The sequence below is a fragment of the Lynx canadensis genome, chromosome A1 (genome assembly GCF_007474595.2).
Source record: "Lynx canadensis isolate LIC74 chromosome A1, mLynCan4.pri.v2, whole genome shotgun sequence".
Lineage (NCBI taxonomy): Eukaryota > Metazoa > Chordata > Mammalia > Carnivora > Felidae > Lynx > Lynx canadensis.
The window spans coordinates 211,657,237-211,681,336 of NC_044303.2; positions in this window are offsets into that span (position 1 = coordinate 211,657,237).

Here is a 24,100-nt window from a genome sequence, read left to right on the forward strand (position 1 = left end):
TTTTCAGGAGTGGCTGAGCCTCTGGCTTGGTTTAAAGAGATCTCAGTAATTGTATGGTTTGTCAGGAGATAGACGTGTTACCCGTTTCTGACCAATAAGATAGAAAGGAGTTCAGCCTAGAATTATGAGGATATTTTCCTTGCCTTCTTACCAGTGCCCACTGTAGAAGGATGTGATTTTTAGAAATGTGGCAGCCATCTTGTGGGCAGAAAGGGTCAAACTGGAATAATCCATGCCAAGGATGGAGGAAGGAGATGATGCCAATAACCAAAGCCCCTAGAGACACCCTTGAGTTAGTCCATTCACAGAGCTTGAGACTTCTATTATGGGAAATAATCAATTCTTCTTATTGTATAAGTCGGTTAGATTAGTTTTCCTATGAAACTTGATACCAAAAGCCTCTAAACAGATGTACCAATTCTATAACATTGGAATTTGAACACCTATATCAGAAGTTCTTGAGAATAGAATGAGTAAACATGTATATCACACAGTGCTTGTCATATTGCATGTGCTTAGTAAATGTCACCATTGTCACAATTGACAGCGTTATTAGTATTATTATTTCCAAATATTTCACAGTAGGAAAGGTCAAACTAGACAAGGTAAGTGCATTGCCTAAGGTCACACAATGAGCAAGTAGTAAAGCAGGAAAGAGACTTAAATTTCTAGATTCCTACAAGACTATGCTTTTTTTCCACATTATGTAGGCCTCCTAGGTTAGAAAATGTCTCTATTTGTCACTATCACCTTCGTGGGCCCTACATTGTATACACAGTTACTTTTCCACTTTCTAAAATAATGGAGCACTAGATAGTCCTTTGACTTAATTGTTCTCTCCTTGTAAAAAGTTTGATTTACTTTTCACATACTTGTATTCATCTTCATGTTTTCTCTTGAGGAATCAGTAAAACAAAACACTCCATTTTAAGAGCTGGAAAATTGAAGACAAAAAAATAAAGGCTACACATTTTGTTGTTTCACATAATAAATACTATATCTTCTGGTCAACTCATTTCTTTTTCATTTCTCTCTGTGTTTTTTTTTTTTTTTTTTCTACAATGAGAAGAGAGCCAGAAACGGTGAAGCTATATCCCAGGGGTAGAGCTCGGACTATGGGGAGAGGTAGGTAAAAGAACATGAAGAGAGAAAGTACCCCACGTTGTCACCTCATTTGTTCCAATTTTCTAACTTTTCCGCAAATTGAAGTAGCTGATAAGCTTTATTGTTCCTGATGATGTCTGGAAAAATTTATTTCACATGGGTTTTGTTTATAATAGATTGAACTGCTTTGATTTTTATGTTTTGTCCTGACCTTATGATTTCAGGACAAGACTGGTTGTTAAATCGCACAGCATTTCCTAGTGTATTTGTTTTGCAAAGAAACGAAGCTTTCTCTGTCAGCTTAACTATGTGTCATTGTGCAGTGGAAATCATGAAATGTGGCATTATTCTTTTGTAGAGTCATCTCCCAGAGAAGTAGTGTTCTTACATTAAAACTTTAAAAAAAATGCTTTAGAGACTTAGGGCCTTAGAGCTGCCTGAGAATTAGACAAGCTGGAAAAATACTGTTTCTCTAAGATTATCAAGAGCTTATTCAGGTAAATAAGTTAATGTGTCCTCATCGCAGGTCCCTGCAATTTCAGATTCGGGGTGGTGGGACCAACACGGAAATTCACCTACCAATGCCCCATGTCAAGTAAACCAGGGGAAAAATGAAATCCTCTTGCAAAGCTGATCACATCCACTCATTTTTGCAGTGGTTTGAATGATTGGTTCCCCCAAATCATTCCATCTCAGATACATAGTCTAAAATAGTATTGGTAATGCCGTTCCCCTCACCAGTGCTTGGTCTAGGCATGGGTATGTGAAGGAATTAAAGCAAGTGAGGCAGGAGGGGAAACTGGGTAGGGATGGGGGCGGGACTCTGGGGTGAATGAGCTATAGACAAGGTATCTTAGGCTGAGTTCCCTAAAGAATTGATAAAGAATCCAATGTGGACCTTTACGAAAGGTATTTACTCAGAGTGTATTCTCTGGAGAACAGTAATGAGAAAAAGCAGAATAGGGTGTAGAAGAAAAGCTAAGCAACAATGTGTTCTCAGTGGGCCAACGGCTTCAGCCTGATACTACAGGAAAACCTGGAGCCAAAACTGCACCTGAATCTGGTTCCTCCTTTAGTCAAAGGGCTGACCTTTTGTTCCCCTTGTCGGATAGTCATTAGCTTTCGGTTGCCCCTTTTTCTTACGCTGCCCTGGAGTGGAGGGGCATTACCTCCCAGAGAAGTTGCCTTCTATCTTGCCAAATGCAATCCTCACAGCAGCTTGGGGACAAGTATGATGACAGAGTGAAGGGAATCTGGACAAGACATCAAGAGCATTCCCTACTGCTATCATACCCAAATCTGCTGAGGGCCTGAGGATGCCCACACAAAGGACAGGGCACAGGGCAGCTCCAATTCACCACAGAGAAATGGAGACTTGGCACCCACAACATACTCTGGACTTCTGTTATATGAGATAAATTGCAGAAGCCACCTAGACTCATCTTCCATTCCTTGTCATCAAAATATTCTGACTTAATACTTATAAAGAGGTGAAGTTTCACATATTACTATGGTAATAGGCATACTTGGACATAAAACATTCAAACAACAGACAGATATATATCAAAATATGTCCATAAGCACCTTCTCAGATAGGTTGAATGTTTACTTCTTCTGACCTTTCCTCCATAACACTAAGCAATATGCTTATTATATTTCTCGTTACCAATTCTAGGTAGTATTTATTGGATTCTTGCCATAAAGCATGAGAAATTTAGTTCATTGATATTACTTCTACTTTCATGCCTTTCTACCTAATGTTTATCATCTGTGTATATTTCCTATGTCTTTATTTTGTTATGTTGGGACTTCAAAAATAAACTCACTGCTCTTTAATGGATTCGCCAACTTTAGATGGTTTCTGATTCCCCAGATATAAGGTGAGGCAATGTGTGTGTATGCACCTCTTTCTTGACTCTTCTCCTTGCTTCTAGATCAAAACTTTGCTCAGTTCTACCATTCCCATGTTGTTAAGGTTTATAACAGTTATATTTCTCCATAAGCCTTATTTGTTTAAGCCCACCACTCCAGGTCATCTTATAGGTCTAGAGGTTAGAAGTCCAAATAAATTAAATCAATTTAATCATTACATTAAATTTTGATCAATAAATATTCTGTGGCAGACAAAAGAATGGATTGAAGGGGAAGTGACCAGCACGAGGAATTGTCCAGGAATTGTCTCATCAGTCTGAACTGATGAGAGACTAAATGGGAATATGATATGGGGAGTAAAGAGGGAATGGAAGATTTGAGGAACAGTTTGGAAGTGAAATCAGCACAACATGGTCATTGATGAAAATGGGATTAAGTGAAAAAGAGGAAACAAGTAACATCCCAAGGTTTATAGCTTGGTGAGTGCTGTGGCCACAGATGAGCCAATGGCCAACAAGAGATGGAAGGGACAAGCAGAACTGATAAGTTCGATTTGGGAGACCTGGAGTTTATGGTATCCACGGGCATTTAAGAAGAAATAGTCAACAAACACCTAGCTGTAGAAGCCTGGAGATTCTTGGGCTAAAGATGCCTATGTTGTTGTCATCAGAGTACTTATTGTAGGTGGTAGGCAAAACCATGGGGATTTCCCAGAAGGAGGTATGTGACTGTGGTAGATCAATAACGGCCTCCAAAAATGTCCATGTCATAATTGCTGGAGCCTGTAAATGTTTTACCTTAGATGGCAAAAGAGACTTTGAAGACATGATTAGGGTATGGATCTTGAGATGGGGAGATTATTTTAGATAATCCAAGTAAGTTCAGTGTAATTACAAAGGTCCTTATAAGTGGAAGGCAGGAAGGTCAGAGTCAGGGAAGCAGATGTGATGACAGAAGTCAGAGAGAGAAAGAGATTGCTGGTTTCAATGATGGTACAAGGGGAAAACAGCCAAGGAAAAGCAGGTGGTTACTACAAGCTGAACAAGGCAAGCAAATAAAATCTCCCCCTAGATCCTCCGGAAGGATTCAGCCCTGCCAACCTGTTGACTTAAGCCCAGTAGGACTTATTTTGGACTTCTGCCCTCCAGAATTATACATTAATAAATCTGTGTTGATTTAAGCCCCTACATTTCTGGTAGTTTGTTACAGCAGCAATAAAAGATGAATACTGTAACCTTGTTTGAGTCACTTGACATCTACTTTACTCTGTTAATTCTGTCATTCAAAAAATGTGTACTGAATAGCTACTCTGTGCCAATAAAGTAGGCTTTAGAAACCAACAGAATAGTGGAAAAGAAAGAAACAGAAGTAAATAATTATAAACACAGTGTAAGAGGGGCTGACATAAATGGAGCTTTGTACGGGAACCGTGGGGTCAGACAGCAAGGAGGAGTCGATTTTCTCAAGGATAAGAAGTAGGGAAGGTCTCACCAAGGTGATGAAGCTTAGCTGAGTCCAAGGGATGCCTGTAAAAATCACTAGAGGATCTCTGAGGCTCCTCAAAAAGGCAAAATTCTGAGATCAATGAGCCCTTTTTAACTGGAGTGACTTATTGCAAGACATTATGGAAAATAGGCAGCCATTCTGGGCTGAAGTAAATGACTTCCTCGGTTACTTTTTCTGAATTTCTCTAATTATCATGACTCACAATTCTCTCCTCTGGATGATCCCTTTGGATAGTGACCTTTAATGTAGTCTATCATTCTTAACAGCAGAAATAATTAAAATTATTCTTCTATCTTCAGTTGGTGGTTTTTCTTTATTTATTGACATATTAGTTTTCTACCACAAACTGAGTGGCTCAAAACAACAGAAATTTACTATCTCAGCATTCTGGAGGCAAAAGTCCACAAGTGCACAAGGGAGGCTGTGCTCCCTCTGAGGGCTTTTGCTTCTTTAAGCTTCTGGTGCTTGCTGGCAATCTTTGACATTTTTGGTTTGTAGACGCATCGTTTCAGTCACATGGGTAACTTCTGCTTGCATAACCTCACATTGTCATCCCACTGTGTCTCTCTGTCCAAATTTCCCTTTTTTAAGGACTTTAGCCATCTTGGATTAGAGCCCATCCCTAATGACCTCATTTTAACTTGATTACCTCTATAAAGATCCTATTCCCAAGTAAGTTCACATTCTGAGATAGCAGAAATTAGGATTCCAACATGTGCATTTTCTTTGGGTCAGGGGATACAATCTAACTCATCATAATTGATGACAAGTGACCTCAGTTCATTTATATTTATGAATGGACTGGAAAGAGCTAGTATATTAAGAAGCTACTTGGTCTTTTCTTACGCAGAGGAAAAAACAGCATAGAAATGTGATAGTAGATGGGATAATAGCCAGAACAAAACAAAGTTCAGGACAAAAAAGTATGCAAGTAATGCAAGTAGTGACAAAATAATTTTACCGTTTTTAAACTCATATTAAAATTTCTATTTAAATATTTTTTTTAAGTTTTCAATCTCACACAGTTGGTGTGTCACTCAAGATTTTTATAAATACAAGTTATTTCATAAAGTAATCTTAATCTGAAGTGAGACTAAAAGAAATTACTGATTGATGTGGAACCGTTTCCGCAAAAGAAAGCATAAAAGTTGCTGGTGAGGTTGGAAGAGGAAAGAGAGAGAATCAGTAGCACTGGGATACCCTGCTTCCTGTCTTAACCTAGACTCTCTTCCAGGTAAGGTGAAGGAAGGTGCAAGAATTCAAAGGAGCAGGAAGCTAAACTTTGCGGGATGCATTTTTTAGCAGAACATGATTAAAGAGGCTGCCTGGATGACACCGTGTCCTAAATCATCACATGCTGTTTCTCAAGCATGGGGCCACCTCGAAGCGCCAGGGCATGGCCAGGAAAGGGACAACAACTCTAAGTTCATCCAACAGAACAAGCTGCAGACACATGCTGATCAGGAGCGCTTTAGATGGAAGTTAAAACAAGAGAAGCACAGCTATGAATTAATAACAGAGACACCTAAGTTTTAACTTTCTTCTTCCAATGTGCTTTCTAGAATTATCCGTTTTAAGTATTCCATGTGTATACCTTCATTTTGTTTTAAAATAATAAACAGGACTATGGAAGCGTGGAGTCAACTTGAAAAAAATATGTCAATTAAAAAGGTAAGGATAACACCAAGGCACCTTCTTTCTTCTGTTCACTGTAGACTGCAATTATCAGTGAGGTAACACGTGGTCCTTGAATATTTATTAGTTGGTATGGCCCCTAGCATTCTTTGGCTTGTGGCCACATCACTCCGGTATCTTCACATTCCTTTCTCCTCTTCTGTTTTCCTGCTGCCTCCCTCTTAGAAGGATACAAGTAACTGCATTTAGGGCCCTATGCATTTAGGGCTGATCTGATCTCAGAATCCTTTTTCTTAATTACATCCGCAGAGATCTTTTCTCCAAATCAGGTCACATTTACGGGTTTCAGGGATTAGGAGCTGATGTATTTCGGGGACGTAATTCCGGTTACATATAGGGGGCTTGCAAAGCTAAAAACATAACACAATAGTGGTAAACACTCAAGGTAGAATTTAGTGGTGTTAAACAAGGTCAGGTCTAGTGCCATCAGACTTGGGTTCAAGTCCCCACTCTGTATCTGTTATGTATGTGACTTGGAGCAGGTGACTGAAAAATCTGTACCTCGCTGTCCTCATCTGTAAAATGGGGCCAATATTACCACATCCATGGAAGGGTTTCAGGGAGGAATAAGTGAAATCATACATTTAAAATATTTAGCAAATGATTTGCAATTACTAAGCTTTCAATATCATCTATTGATAAAATGAATAAGAATAGTTTTGGAAGAGCAGAACTCTGTGAAATTTCCCGTATTATCACCAATTATGCTCTTTTACATTTAAAATTACTTCCTTGTGAATTACAGAAAAAGGTAGAGACCCGCTGAGTACTTTTAGTCTAAAGAAAATACATCAAAATAACCTCTACAGAATAATAGAATCAATACACCAGAAGCAAGAGAAGCCACGGGCAAAAATCCTTAATATGAATACATGAGGACTTCAGCCTAAATCGTCTGCCTCATGGAATACAAACACAGAATGAATTTCCAAGAAAAAGTACAAAAGCAAATAGTAGAAAAGCTTTTAAACTGGTAGACATTAATTGCTTAAAGGATGATAAAGGGGAAACCATAATTTTAGATTAAAATGGAATAAAATGATACAATTGTTAGTCCAAGCAGCTCTTTTTTAGTGCCCACAGTCATTACATTTTTTTAAAAAAAATAGTAAGAAATAATACAGAAGAGAAAGATCCCGTAGAATTCTCTCACTTCTTTAAGGCAGCAATTTGTGAAGCTACCCAGGATGGTGAATGTTGTCATCAAGTGTGAGTGCTTTCATGCTGGTGAAATAGATTTCTTAACCTGCCTTTATTTTTAATTTAGATTTGGAGAAATTTTTGAGAGAAAGGCAGGGGCTCAAATCTATAGAAAATCAACTGTAAATCTGCTCTTGGAGAAGAGAGTGTGGGTGAAGTTTAGGTGAATGGACAGGAAGTCGATTTGGGGGGAAGAGTTCACCAGAGAAACACAAAATAGTCAGAAGGACAGAATCAGCTTTACGTACAAAAGGGTTGCATTCAACTTGAAGTCCAGTTTTCTCCTCTGAAATCATGTGTGAATGGCCATGTTTTGCGGGAGAACGGGATCTGTACATGAAACTCAATTTTTTTTTTTAACAATAATAAAAAACATTATTTCTGGTTTAAAAAATGATCTGGTTCCCTCCAGGGCGAGCAATTGCACAAATGTCCACTGAGTCTGGTCCAGGGGTTAAGGAAGGGAAGGTCTTAAAAGGTGAAGGGGATTGCTACCCCAGTCTCAGGGCCCCAACTCTCCAACTCCCCAACCCCACTGCATTTTATAAAACGCTCCTCAACCTCTTGGAATCGGTGGTTTAAAAAAATGTCCATGCAGGGGAGGGGAGCCCCTTGAGGAAAGGAAGGTGGCCACCTGGGGCCCTTTGGTGTAGGAACAGAGGCGTGGGGCGGAAGGGAGGTGCTGAAGGCTCACACGGAAATCTCATAGGTGGTACCACCCACCCCTGACACCTTCTTGACTCCACCCCTTGTGGGGCTGCTGAGCGGAGGCTGGCCTGGGCCAGGGGAGGCAGAGCCTATACTCTTGGGCTGCCCGTTGGATTTGCTGTAGGCGGTCTTGAGCTGTACTTCATCTTTGGGGGTCAGTAATGGCTGCAAGGCTACTTCCTCTGCCTCGGAGACACCGGGTGGGGCTCAATCCCACTCAGTTCCACTCTTATCTTTGGCAGCTCTTATCAGTTTTCTTGTTAATTTCTTTGTCTACCACAATCACTTCTCTGACACCAAGTTCTAATGAGGTTCTTCTTGTTGCTTCCCTATAACTGAATTACTGACAAGCCACCTAGTGTATACATCAGCATACCTTTTTATTACAGTGAGCGCCATTACTCATCCTAACAGGAGAGGCCAGGTTGTGAAAAAAAAAACAAAAACAAAAACAAAAACAAAAAAACCCTCCTAACGACTTCCCATGCTGGGAGAGTTTGATTCAGCAAGTCTGTTACAAAATTCAGGAATCTGGATTTCTTAATTCTCTTTAGTGACTTCATTTATATCATGTTTTCTGATCATCTAAGTAAATCAGTGTGCAGGTTAGTATAAGAACCTTCTCTTTAGAAGAGTGATATATACTACTCTTTAAAGAGACACTATATTTCTGCACCTTATGACTTCTAGTGCCCTGGACATGGTAATATTTATACCTTGTGTGTATGCGTGTGTGAGCACATGTGTGCATTTTCGAGTGTGTGTAATAATGCCTATTTACTTCCAAATATTTAGAGACATCTTGGGGCACCTGGGTGGCTCAGTCGGTTGAGCATCCGACTTCAGCTCAGGTCATGATCTCACACTCCGTGAGTTCGAGCCCTGCATCGGGCTCTGTGCTGTCAGCTCAGAGCCTGGAGCCTGCTTCAGATTCTGTGTCTCCCTCTCTCTCTGTCCCTCCCCTGCTCATGCTCTGTCTCTCTCTGTCTCAAAAATAAATTAATAAAAACATTAAAAAAAAAAAAAAAGAATCTGTCAAATATTTAGAGACATCTTGATTTAGACTATTGGTGGAAATGAGAAAGCAAAAAGTAAGCCTCCTAATAAGTCAAAAACTTTACATTTGTTTATTTTTGATAGAGAGAGACAGAGCACAAGTGGGGGAGAGTCAGAGAGAAAAGGAGTCACAGAATCCCAAGCAGGCTCCAGGCTCCGAGCTGTCAGCACAGAGCCCCACCCCGGGCTCGAACTCACAAACTGAGAGATCATGACCTGAGCTGAAGTCGGACACTTAACCGACTGAGCCACCCACGTGCCCCAATAAGTCAAAAACTTTAAAATTATTTGAGAGCTGATTCAAATGACAAAGGTAGATTATTAAAGATAAAGCAAAAATAACAATGGAGTGATGAATTAGTCTAGAATGTCATAACTATCCACGTTCTTAATCTTTTTCACTTCCTTATACTGATGACATTTTATGGATTGCACGCAGTTTTGAAGCTCTTATAATTCCTTTATTTATTTATTTTTATTTTTTTAATGTTTTATTTATTTTTCAGAGGGATACGGAGAAAGAGAAAGTGTGAGAGGGGGAGGAGAGAGAGAGGGAGACACAGAATCTGAAGCCGGCTCCAGGCTCTGAGCTGTCAGCACAGAGTCCGACGTGGGGCTCCAACTCACCAACTGTGAGATCATGACCTGAGCCGAAATCAGATGCTTAACCGACTGAGCCACCCAGGTGCCTCTAATTCCTTTTTTTAGATCAAAGTTGCCAGTCACTATAACAACAATGATGAGAATCATCAGAATACTAGCAACAGCTGACATCATTGAGCATCTGTTAAGTTCCAGGCACTATGGTAAGCGCTTTACATATAATTTTATCTAAATGCACAACTACCTTATCAGAGGGATATTATTATTCTTTCCATTTTGCTTCAGAAGAAACTGAGGTACCACGCAACTGAAAGGTGGCTGGGCTAGGTTGATCCCATGAAATCTTATTTCAAAAGTTAACACTTTTGTTAAATGAATAAAACCATTTATATTTTAAAGAGATGGTATCTTAGAGCCTGAGTTTATTTGCAACTTTGCAAAGTTTTGTCTCCGGACCAGACTTTTGTTAGTTCATGCATTATTTATACTTTGCTTTCCAAAGGAATTTGAGTTGGTTTACAAAAACAGACACACATACGCAAGAGGGAAACAAGCTAAGAACTAGGATATTTAACAACAGAAGGGAGTATGATTAGTTCCCACCAGAAGACACAGTTGAAATGAAGCGACTGTGATTCAAAACAAAGTCTTGGCAACTGAGACATAAGAGCGAACAGCATGAGTTTGTGGAATAACTTTCTATTTTATGAGTGTAGTGGGAAGACTTCTTGAGATATTAATCTTGAGAATGTTTCTTTTTTCTTACCCTTCCCAACCTTTTCCTTGTTGGTCTAAGACACTCCCCCTCCCATGGCTTTGAAGGGAAAAGTTGTTGTTGGATCGTAAATGCAAAGAGAAAAGCAAAATTATGTTCAGTAATCATTTTAATTTCCATACCGGGTTTCTGAGAATCAAAAGGGAAGCCTTGCAGGAAAAATTTTGCCACTGAAATGACTAGAAAGAGAAGAGAATTGTGTCCCATCTCTGGGAGGTTGCATGAGGGCCGTTGTCTGGGAGGATGGGTATCATGAAGGAGGAGGCAAGAGATCTGACAGAGAAGGTCCTGCCTGCTGCAGCCTGGTGAGTGCTGAAGGGCTCCCTTCTGCTCCTGTACAGAGGAGCTGTGTCCCCTTTAAAAAACTCTTTGGGCGAGGGCCTTCCCTCTATGGCCGCCTGCAAGTCTTCTATGGCCCATCCAACAGAAGGACCCCCCTGTGCTACTAGAAACTTGTCCCAAGAGAAAAACAGCTTTGCCAACAGCCTGGGACACAAGGTCCTTGATCCTTAGAGGGGGTGGGAATGGTGTGAGATTAAAAAACAAACAAACAAAAAAACATAGCACAAAAACTAAAGGAAACAAGGAAACCAATCCTACACTATTACCAACATAGGAGGAATTTAGTGCTTGGGCTTGGGTGATGATCTCATGGTTCGTGGGTTTGAGCCCCACATCAGGCTCTGTGCTGACAGCTCAGAGCCTGGAGCCTTCTTCAGATTCTGTGTCTCCCTCTGTCTCTGCCCCTCCCCTGCTCATGCTCTGTCTCTCTCTCTCAAAAATAAATAAACATTTTTTGAAGAGACATTGAATATTGCCATAAGTAATATGTCCTTTTATATTGCATTTTCACTTAAAAAATCACTTTCACATGGGATTGAACAATGTAATTTTTTGAAGGATGCAGAAACACATTTCAACAAATAATTTCTTATTCCCTATATTGAATTGTGGTTCAATAAAGGCCTTTGTATAATAAGTTAAATCAGAGAAGTTCAGATATGTTTCTTTCAGGCTACCCACCTTAAGTTCTCACTTGAAAAAAAAAAAAAGAAGTTCGCAGTTATGCCTCAGAATCTCCTGGAAGGCTTATAAAACCAGATTGCCAGGCTCACCTTCAAATTCAGTACATCTGGGGTGAGGTCCAATAATTTACATTTCTAACAAGTTCCTAAATTCTGTGCTGCTGGTCTGGGACCACACTTTGAGAAGCATTGATTTGAGGGACTTAGGAACTTGAAGCTTTAGCATATCCCTTAAGGTTTGTCACAAATACCAATGGCCTCACTTTGAGTGGGCATTTCACAAAGGCTGGGGTTAAGTAAACACTTTCTCTCTGGGTTAGGCAATGGCCCAGGTTATGCATTGAAATCCTCACGACAATCCCATCAAGTAGGTAATATTATTAGCCTCGTTTTGCAGATTGGGAAACAGAAGGACAGGGACGTTCAGTGACTTGTCCAAGGTCACACAGGTGGTAGATGATAAAATGAGGGTCTGAAGCCAGAGCATCCATTTGTGCTTGTAACTATGATACACTGCAAATCACTGAGGTCCCTCAACTGTCCTGGAGCTGCAAGTACTTTCTCTGAGCCCGTTCGATGTAGAGTATGTAGATGGAAGATTGGCCTCTTGCTGTGATAACATACTACAGCATTGGAGATGGGAATTCGGCCAGCTGGTACACCAACCTCTGCAGGAGATGCGACACAGAAGACTTGTAGGCAGGAGCAAACTTTTCTAAGTTTAGAATTTTATACCACTCTTTCCTGGGACTTGAAACCTTCCAAGGCGTCCCTTAACACTTAGACGGCGATCCCAACCCTCCCTCAGCCTGATCTGACGTCCCCTCGCCCTCACTCCTCCCCACCCCGCACCTGTCCCTGCCTGCAAGCCCTCTCCTTCCACATTCCAGGCTCTGCCCTGGTATGGGCTGGCTTCTACCTCAGTAGATGGCAGTGGTGGATGGCACTGGTGGGAGAGGGGGAAGGGAGATGCTGGAAATGTCACCCCTAATTTCTCTGACCTGTCTCCTCCATGTCTCCTGCCCTTGCTGGGGAAGTCCAACTTCTGCTGCATGGCCGTGCCTGGGCCCTGGTACCCCTGCACCCTCCCGTGGCACTCCCACCTTGCAGTTGCTAATGGCTTCTTGCCATTTGTAATCTTTGGGTTGCCTCACCATCCCATCTGGATTCCAGCTCTCCTACCATCCATGCAACCAGTTCTGCACATTAATTTCCTCTATTTTAAAGTTCATTTACTTATTAATTTTGAGAGAAAGAGAGAGAGAAAAAATGTAAACAAGGGAGGGGCAGAGAGAGAGAGAGGGAGAGTATCCCAAGTAGGCTCCACAAGTGTGAGATCATGACCTGAGCCAAAATCAAAGTCAGACACTTAACCAGCTGAGCCATCCAGGCGCCCCTAATTTTCTCTATTTTAAATGCATTAAGTGATTTTTGCTTTCTTCATTAGACTGTGACTGGTACAACCACATTTATCTTCTCCAGTTAACCTGGATCTCTTTCTTTTCCTTAGGTACAGGTGAGTTCCTGTCCCAGGATATTTGAACTAGCTGTTCCTTCTACGAAATGCCTGTCTCTTAGAAGTTATCATGGCTTGGGGCACCTGGGTGGCTCAGTCGGTTAAGCGTCCGACTTCAGCTCAGGTCATGATCTTGCGATCCGTGAGTTCGAGCCCCGCGTCTGGCTCTGTGCTGACAGCTCAGAGCCTGGAGCCTGTTTCAGATTCTGTGTGTGTCTCTCTCTGTGCCCCTCCCCTGTTCATGCTCTGTCTCTCTCTGTCTCAAAAATAAATAAACGTTAAAAAAAATTTATCATGGCTCACTCTCACATGTCATTCCAGTCTTGGTACAAATTTCACTTTCTCAGAGAGCTTATCTGATCATCCTGTCTAAAGTAAATTACCTGGTCTCATTTTACCACATTTTTCTGTTTAATTTTCTTATAACATTCATCACTAACTATAATGAAACTGCTTATTTATGTGTTTACTTATTTACTGACTATCTCAGGATGTAAGCTCCATGAGAGTGGGTATCTTGGGTATCTTGTTCATTACCATGCTTCGATATCATGAGTAGGGCAATGTCTAGCACTTAAAAAGTATCTACTGATGGACAGACTATCTGAGAACCAAGTGATTAAATTAATGAATGTAGCTTCAGTGTAATGACCCTATGAGGGCAAATAGGTAATGCCTTGAATGCCAACTCTGATCAATCAGTCATGTCTATAGAGAATGCAAAACATCCTGGCCTAGAGAATTTTGAGGATAGGTCTTAACAATGATCTAATCGAACCTTAAAAGAATTTTAATCCGATGCCTGGAGCAGGCTGCATTCTGGGAAATCTGTTAATGCAATCAGCACACTGGTCTGCATTAACCAGGAAATGTATCCTGGATAGCTGAATGACTTAGTGACCTGAGTTCTTTAACGCTGTCCATCTAAATGCTAAAGAATGTCTGCCTACCTCAAAATAATGGTTTTGGTTTTACATGTTGGATATTGTACTGCTCTTTCTGATAATAATTGGTGGTCAAGTTTCAACTGTTTCTTCCAGCAACTGATGAGACATAAAGAAGCCTATGTATCTTCCTATACGCTGCTGAAGCAGAGAACCTGCACGTTGTTTGTTTGAAAGTGATACCAGGAGCTCCAGTGGCATAATCGGTTAGCATATGGGACTTACACAAAAGTGATACTATGAAGGCAGAAAATTTGGAATATATATAAATCTCAAAAAAGGAGAATTATCCAGAGAAAATCACTGTTAATGATTTAGTACAAAACCTTCCAGTATCCTTTCATCACACCATATGCATTATTTTCACAAAAACTTGTTCTTTTATGCATACTGTTTCATAACTTCCTTTTTTTCCCACCAAAATATATTATGTACATTTCCCCATGCTGTTGGAAAGTCTTCTAGCAGACTGCCAAAAGAACCATATTACATTTCATCATAATGCTACACATCATATGGATTTAATTATTCTATTGGTGAATTTATAGGTATTTTCATTTTTTAATGTAATATATAGATCTTTAACATTCTCTTAGCTATAGATCTGCACAAATGCATACTCATATCTTTGAAATATATTACTTGGAGAGCAATTTCTATGTTTTCTCCTTCATTAAAAATTTTTGCAATTTCCATTGAGCTATGTATCCACGTTAAAGTAATTCAGACATTATTTTAAAATATTAGATTCTGTGTTCTATGCCTTTCCTTTAAAAGCATTCTTCATGAACCTAATTTCATTTTATTTCTTGATCCTTGGATGGATGTCTTACAGTTATTAAAGAATGGTGAATAAATGGGTGACATATTTTATGAGCCCTTCCAAAGATGAGTGTAGGTTTTAGTTGCCCTTCTGGGTGATATTCAGTTTGGCCTGGGACAATATGTTTGGTCACATTTCCCCAATTGCTCTAGAATTTTCTTGCATATGGTTCCTCAGAAGAAAAATCTTGGCATAACCTAAATTTTTGCTACTTATAGGTTATGAATATAGATGTAGATACAGATACATAGACAAGATATGTGTAGTTTTAGGTATAGCTATAAAGATATGTTTTTGCCTAGAGATTTTGCAGACCATTTGTCTAATCCTTGAAAATAAAAGTACTGGAAGATACATTTAGGTATAGATTTCTTTTCATTCATTTTGCCTGGAGGATGGATAACTTAAAAATACATCTGTAGATATGTTTAGTTCTGGTAAAGTTTCTGATTATTATTTCATAGGTTTTGTTCTTCTTTATGAATAACCATTTTATTTTTCTTATATTTTCTTTCTCTCTATTCCATGACTAGCCTCCATCCTGTCTTTTCATTTCAGGACAGCATCCCAACTCTATTTCAGCCTTTCACATCATGTGTTTTATCCCCTACAGTGTGGGTTTTAATTTCTTTATTATATGTCTAGTTTTTTGGTAATCTTTCACTACTTTATTCTTCTCTTTCTTCATCTTGAACTGTTCCCTTCTTATTTTGGCCTGTTTTCTTCATATGCCTTTCTCTTTCTGTTTTAAGAAGTCATATCAACTTTTATTTGATTAAAGTGCCTACGTCTGTTAAAATTTTCTTCTCAGATTATTTGTTTCTGTATTCTCACCAATGTGCTTTGCTTTTCAATCTTCAGAAAGCTTTGTGTTTTCCTTTTTCTCTTCCACCAGACCAAGGATATGGATTTTTCTTGCTTTGCTTGCTTTCAGCTTTTGTGCTGGTCAAAATCCATTCTCAGATTTGTATCTGGAGGCCGAGATGCCAAGACAAGTCCCAGTCCAACTACCAAGTTTGGGCAGATGATCATTTTTCTCCAGTTTTGTCCTATTGTCTTTCTTCTTCCACAAATGATTGTTTGATATTATGAACAACTGAAATTGAAGAAACACTATTCAGAGTTACTAGATGTTCTTCCTGTCTTTACCCTAATGCATGAGCTTCTACACCTGGAGAGCACATTAAATTTGGAATTGCAGCATTTAAATGCACATCGAAAGGATGAGGGTGGGAGCAAGACACAATTCTCTCTCTGTCTTTTGAACACCAAAACATTTGAGGAACAGAAACCAACCCCAGCCTAGTCATCTGGTTAAAACCAGATGGTGACCTGATTCTAAGGGCACATAGTGGGAGATGTTAAAAAAGTTCTTCCCTGTTTTTATCCTAGGTAACCTATAGTTCAAGAAGAAAAACTGGACATACCATTTCCTTCTGGACGCTCTAGGGAAGAATCCATTCCGGTGCCTTCTCCAGTTTCTAGAGGCCACCTGCCTTCCTTGACCCCTGACTCTTCATCTTTAAAGCACATCACTTCAACTTCTCCTTCCAATGTCACATCTCCTTTTCTGACTCTGATTCCCTTGTCTCCACTTCATAATGACTCTTACAATTATATTGGGCCCACTTGAATAATCCAGGATAATCTCCCCATGTTGACCACTTTAATGTAATTACATCTGCAGAATCCCTTTTGCCAGGTAAAGTAACCTATTCACAGGTTCCATGAGTTAGAACATGGACATCTTGGTGGGGACATTTTTCTTTCTTACCTCAACCCTTTTGCCCTTATTTTCTAGGTAAAATTATGCATAGAATATTATCAAATATACCCTTCCCCAAAATCTCAGTGTTGGTATAACTATATTAGCTCTCTGTTGCTGCATCATAAACTACTGTCAAAGTTAACAATTTATAACATTTATCATCTCACAGTTCCAATGATCAGGAATCTAAGCATGGGTTAGCAGTGTGCCTATGACTGAGGGTCTTTCATAGGGTTGCAACCAAACTATCAGCTAGAGCTATGCTCTCATCGGAAGGCTTGACTAAGATGGGGTTCACTTCTAACCTTACCTCTGTGTTGTTGGCAGGCTCAGTCCCTTGTTTGAGGGCCTCTCCACAGGGATGCCTCAAGCATGGCAGCTGCCTTCTACCGGATGAACAATCTAAGAGACAGCAAGAGTGTCTGTTTTTGTGCCAATACCATGCTGTCTTGATGATTACAGCTTTGTAGTAGAGGCTGAAGTCTGGGATTGTGATGCCTCCTGCTTTGGTCTTCTTCTTCAAAATTCCTTTGGCTATTCGGGGCCTTTTGTGGTTCCATATGAATTTTAGGATTGCTTGTTCTAATTTCGAGAAGAATGCTGGTGCAATTTTGATTGGGATTGCATTGAATGTGTAGATAGCTTTGGGTAGTATTGACATTTTGACAATATTTATTTTTCCAATCCATGAGCAGGGAATGTCTTTCCATTTCTTTAAGTCTTCTTCAATTACCTTCATAAGCTTTCTATAGTTTTCAGCATACAGATCCTTTACATCTTTGGTTAGATTTATTCCTAGGTATTTTATGCTTCTTGGTGCAATTGTGAATGGGATCAGTTTCTTTATTTGTCTTTCTGTTGCTTCATTGTTAGTGTATAAGAATGCAACTGATTTCTGGACATTGATTTTGTATCCTGCAACTTTGCTGAATTCCTGTATCAGTTCTAGCAGACTTTTGGTGGAGTCTATCGGATTTTCCATGTATAATATCATGTCATCTGCAAAAAGCGAAAGCTTGACTTCATCTTTGCCAATTTTGATGCCTTTGATTTCCTTTTGTTGTCTGATTGCTGATGCTAGAACTTCCAGCACTATGTTAAACAACAGCGGTGAGAGTGGGCATCCCTGTCGTGTTCCTGATCTCAGGGAAAAAGCTCTCAGTTTTTCCCCGTTGAGGATGATGTTAGCTGTGGGCTTTTCATAAATGGCTTTTATGATCTTTAAGTATGTTCCTTCTATCCCGACTTTCTCAAGGGTTTTTATTAAGAAAGGGTGCTGGATTTTGTCAAAGGCCTTTTCTGCATCGATTGACAGGATCATATGGTTCTTCTCTTTTTTTTTGTTAATGTGATGTATCACGTTGATTGATTTGCGAATGTTGAACCAGCCCTGCATCCCAGGAATGAATCCCAGTTGATCATGGTGAATAATTCTTTTTATATGCTGTTGAATTCGATTTGCTAGTATCTTATTGAGAATTTTTGCATCCAATGAGAAAAAATGAAATATGGCCCTTTGTAGCAACGTGGATGGAACTGGAGAGTGTAATGCTAAGTGAAATAAGCCATACAGAGAAAGACAGATACCATATGGTTTCACTCTTATGTGGATCCTGAGAAACTTAACAGGAACCCATGGGGGAGGGGAAGGAAAAAAAAAAAAAAAGAGGTTAGAGTGGGAGAGAGCCAAAGCATAAGAGACTGTTAAAAACTGAGAACAAACTGAGGGTTGATGGGGGGTGGGAGGGAGGGGAGGGTGGGTGATGGGTATTGAGGAGGGCACCTTTTGGGATGAGCACTGGGTGTTGTATGGAAACCAATTTGTCAATAAATTTCATAAAAAAAAATAAAATAAAATAAAATAAAATAAAATAAAAAAATAAGAGACAGCAAGAGAGAATGTGATCAAGGTGAAAGCCCACAGCCTTTTTCTAACCTTGTCTTAGAAATGATGTCACATCACTTTGCCATATTCTGTTTGTCAGAAGTGAGTTGCTACATGCACCCCATATTCAAAAGGAGAGGGTAACACATGACTAGTACAAGGTAGGGATTATTAGGAGCCATCTTAAATGCTGCCTACCACAGACACCCTAATACATTCAACTGTGTGGACTTTCAATGTCATAATTACACAAATCTTTCTCTTCCTCTATTTCCACTTTAGCATCCCCTAATTTCAGATATTAAATAGTAATTCCAGAGTATTTTGAAATATTCTAAGTGAAGGAATTTCTTGACAGTCTGTGCAATTATTTCATTTGTGAAGAAGAAAAAAAATGGCCTCATTATGGGCTTCAGTTTTATTTTGACAATGTTTTTTTTCTATTGACAATAAAAGCTGGAGAAAAATAGAACAATTAAAATTATTACCCCAAGTTGAAATAGTCTAGTGGATATGTTCAGATAATAGATAAATAAAAGTCAAATTGGGGGTGAAATATCCCTCTAACCTTAAACCACTGAAGTCCTATTCAATAAAAGACTATCGCCTTTCTGTCCCACAGTTGAATTAACTATTTACTTATTTCAAATAATGGATGATATGTAATACACATTTCTCCCATCTCTTATTATTTCTCTCTCTTTTTGAATAAAGCTACTCAACATAGGGATAATTTTTATCACTACAGGAATGATCTAAATTTCAACATACATTTTTTTCAGTGCATTAATGAGAGTTTTGATTTGAGGAATTTCTGTGCTCATCCACCAAAGCAAAGTTGTCAGTAATAATTAATTGTTTATTCAATTTTAGTTTTACTATGTTGTTGGCACCTCATTTTAGAAAATATAATCCTGGCATTTAAAGTCAGTACATATTGTGTGTTTACGTATCATTTTTTCCGTTATTAAGGAAACAATAAAAAAGGTACAATAGGAAAAAAAAGACAGGTGTTGGGAGTTTGAGGCTAGAAGGCATAAAATATTAAACACGCTCACCCAGTTGAAGTCAAGGTGTGAAATATGGAGAGGTTAAAGGGAATAAAAGACAACCTAGTAATTGTAACCATTCTTAAATATAAATGTAAGTACAACAAATTTTATATTAGAGGTGTTGGTTAGAGGTTTGAGGAGAATTCTATGTTTTAAATTTAAGAAAAAAACTACTTAAATAGAGGCATTTAAAATTGTTAAGAGAGACAGGGGAAAGGTTATGCATCTGTATTATGTATTTAAAAACTTTTGCAGGTTTTCTTTTAAAATGAAACGTTTATTCTGTTCCTATATTCTGTCTGTTATTTGCATCTCTTTTTGAATAATTCAGGCCACACTTAAACACCTCCAGGCACATAGCAGTATGTTCCTTAGGAGAAAGTGACTGTGTAATAATATTGCTTCTATATAATCAGTTTACCCTGTAACATCAATCAGTAAGTTCTAGTTGCATTATTGGGTCATAAATATTCCTTTCTAGAGAATGGACTCTTATGACCTAATTTCAGTTAGGTGTTCTATCTTTGACTAATCTCCTGTGGCTCTGTGTGTGTGTGTGTGTGTGTGTGTGTGTGTGTAGGGGACTGTCACGCCATATTAAAATGAACATCATCAACCACATAAATGAAATGAGGAGAGGAAATTGAAAGGGTTGATCTCTAAAAAAAAGGGGGGGAGGGAGTCTCAGAACTCAGAACAAAAGGAATGTGAAGTAAATAAAGCCAGATTTTCCAGAATAGCATAATACCTTTAAAATATCTGAAGATAATTATGAGTTTTCCTATAAATCTTCCCTTTCCTAATTTTTGTATCATAAGCTTTTTAAAAACATCTTCATAGGATTTGGAACCCCCCATCTTTCTTAATTTTTCTAAAATCTAGGGCATACCTTTCACTGGCTTGAACTGTGAGATGAATGTTTCCTTCCAGGCCCCACCATTTCTCCTTTGGTAAGTGAAGAAATTATTCCTATGGACAGGACCTGCTTTATGTCATTATACAGAGTCCTGTGCTCAGAAATGGCCCACATTTTTCAAGTATTCTGCTGTCACCATCTTTTTTTTATTATTTAAAAAAACTATTTTTTAATGTTTATTTATTTTTGAGAGAGACAGAGTGCAAGTGGGGGAAGGGCAGAGAGAGAGGGAGACAGAATCCGAAGCAGGCTCCAGACTCCAGCTGTCATCAGGGCCCAACGCAGGGCTCAAACTCATGCACCATGAGATGATGACCTGAGCTGAAGTGGGAGCTTAACCGCCTGAGCCACCCAGCTGCCCCTCTTCTGTCACTGTCTTGAAATTCTTAATAAGTTTTGAACAAAAGGCCCACATTTTCATTTTGCATGGGGCTCTGATAATTGTGTAGTTCTTCCTGCATTCATAATGGAAAATCACCTATTTGCTGTCCCTATTTCCTAGGAGATAAAGTTGACTACAAGGCAAGTTAGGAGATTTTTAGGTTTTTTTCACTTACCAATACTTCCAGAGATGTACATTATGTTTAACAACTTACTCCCATAATCATGCTTCGGAGTTTTTGATCAAAATCCAACTCCAAAACATTTCCCTTAAAAAAATCAAAATTGTTTCCAACAAAAGAATAATATATTTTTATTGCAAAAAAATGGAAATTACAAACAAGACATTTCTACAATTCATAAACCAGGAGCTTTAATATTTTATTAGACTTTCTAATGATTTGGTTTTCAACACAATTATGATGAGTCAGCATCTACCAACTTTGTAAATTAATAATTTAAATGGTATTTTATTATAAAAATATATATTCTCAACTTTTAATAAATGGATCCAGGAAAGTCATAAAAATATATATTTTTAAAGTTGAAAAAAAAACAATGAATCCTCCACTCGGAAATAGCAACTCTGATAATTTTGAATATTTTTCCTAGACTCTTTTTATCTCTGCATATTTTTCATGATGAAATTGTACTGTATAACTAATTTCTAGTCAAATAAGTATTCACAAATAACAAATCAGAAAAACATCTGAGAGGGGCTCAGTAACAGATTTCACTCCTCCACCCTTCAATCTCACCCTTCAATATTCAGTTTCCTAATTGCCGCTGCTATTCTCTTTGCACTCTTACTTACACACTCCTGATTCACCCTTTGAACCACATGATGTCTCCATTGGCATCTATGGGGCTGAGGCCAGGGATGCTGCTAAACATTTTACAATGCACAAGAAAGTCCACTCCTCCCCCCACAATCCAGGGACGCCAGAGTGGCTCAGTCAGTTAAAAGTCCAGCTCTTGGTTTCGACTCAGGACATGATCCCACGGTACGTGGGTTCGACTCCTGCGTGGGGCTCCGTGCTGGCAGTATGGAGGCTACTTGGGATTCTCTCTCTCTGCCCATCCTCCGCTCATGAGCATGCTCTGTCTCAAAGATAAATACATAAACTTAAAAAAATAATAAAATAATGTTTTTAAAGCCAACCAAAATGCTAGTAGTGCTGAAACTGAAAAACTAGTTTCAATAATTCTGGATTTACCACCCGATGCAATTAGAAAGGAAGAAGAAATGAGAGGTATAGGGGCACCTGGGTGGTTCAGTCGGTTAAGCCTCTGACCCTTGGTTTCAGCTCAGGCCCTGATCTCACAGTTTGTGGGTTCAAGCCTCATATCTGCTCTGGCAGCATGGAGCCTACTTGGGATTCGCCCTCCCTCTCTCTCTGCCCCTTCTCTGCTCTGTCTCTCAAAGTAAATAAATAAATAAACTTTTTTTTAATGAGAGATATAAATATTGGAAGGAAGACACACTTATTTTTGCAGAAGATACAATTATGCACTAGTCCACCAAAGGAAGCCATTTAGAACACTATTGATTGATTATAACATGTAACAGAAAAAGAAAGTGTACTAAAAATACAAAAAAGTAATGTGCATTACAACTTGTGATATTTTAAGGGGTCAACCGCAAACCAAATGTGTATAAATGAGCAAATGTTAGCATTTATTTTTTGTAACTTGTTATTTTTTGCAATCATTCTAATTTTTAATCAAATCTACTTTTTTGTCAACAAATGTGGTCTGGAATTAAGTTTTCTGCAGGAATATGCTCTGATGTTTCAGAGGAAAACACTCTGAAGTAGTTACCCAGATTAAGAATCTGGCTTGTAAATCAATAACACTTCTTCCTTCACTGAGAAAGTCTGCTATGAAAAATAACAGCTGACTAAATAGTGTGCTCACTGATGCTGTAAAAATTGTGAATTACTTAAAGGCTAATGCATTAACTTTGACAACATTCTCTTTATTCTTTTACTGTACGAGTTGATCATAAACACGTGCCATTGCATGGTGACATAAAGGGTGGGTTCTTCAGGAAAAAAAAATCTGTTGAGAATATTTGAGCTATGGAAAAATCTCTTTGTGTTTTGGTCCCAACATTTTAAAGACACAGAATGGACATCCAGACTTACTTTTCTCTAATATCCTCTGTATTTTAATAACTTAATGCTTCCATGCAAGAAAAGGATGCAACACGTTTTATGATGACGGTTAAAATAAAAGAGCAAAATATGAAAGTAAAAAATTTGGAAGAATGCTTTCTACATACCACTGTGACATTTTTCATAATTTAACCATAATTAACCATGAAGTAGGTGATGATCTCAGTATTGCACACTTGCAAAAAGCAATCACTGAAAATTTCCAGAATTGATAGGATGCTTTGAATGTTATTTTCTGTCAAAAGTTCATTCTAGGAAATTTATTAGTTTTGAATCCACTTCTTTTAATCAGAAGATATTACAAATTTGTAACCTTTAAGGTAAGCTGTTGGAATTGAATATCAATGAAAATTGAAGATGGATTTTGAAAATACAGCTTTATTTTGAGAAAAAAAGTTACAAATGATTATTGAGAACTTGATGACATTGCTTTAACTTCTCATTGCCATTCCCATGAACATACTTCTGAAAGACAAGTTGCTCTTGTATGAGTGTTGTTAAAATAGTTTAGACATCTTTGCCCCATGGTGAGTGGTGTTGTCAGTCCAACCTCAAGAAGACATGCAAAACACAAGTTTGCTGGTTACATTCAAAACCTTAAATATTGATAGATATGGTCATTCAAAATATATGTATAGGTATTTGCTATTAGAAATAAACTGTGGTGAAGGACTAGATTTTTTACAATGAAGCACTGGTCCAAAAAGATGAAAAAAATAAGAAAGTTAACAAAGAGACTTTCCCTCTAAATGTGCTAGGTCCAAGTGGTTGTTAGATGAGTTCTTTCAAACTCATGAAGAATAGAGGATGTAATATTTAAATAGTTCCAGAGCATAGAGAGAAAGGAATGACCCAATTCCTTAGAAGGATCATCATAATAAGATCATCATACTAAGATCATGACAACCCTGATGTGAAAACAAAGAAGAAAAAATAGAAAATTACATTTAAAAAACTCATACAAAATAAATTCACATGATATGTTTCTAAGCACATATTAAAACAACTCCAGAATAAAATGATAATTCAATAATAGAAAAACTACTCATTTAAATAATACAATTCATGCACCATATTAATAGGCCAAAGGAGAA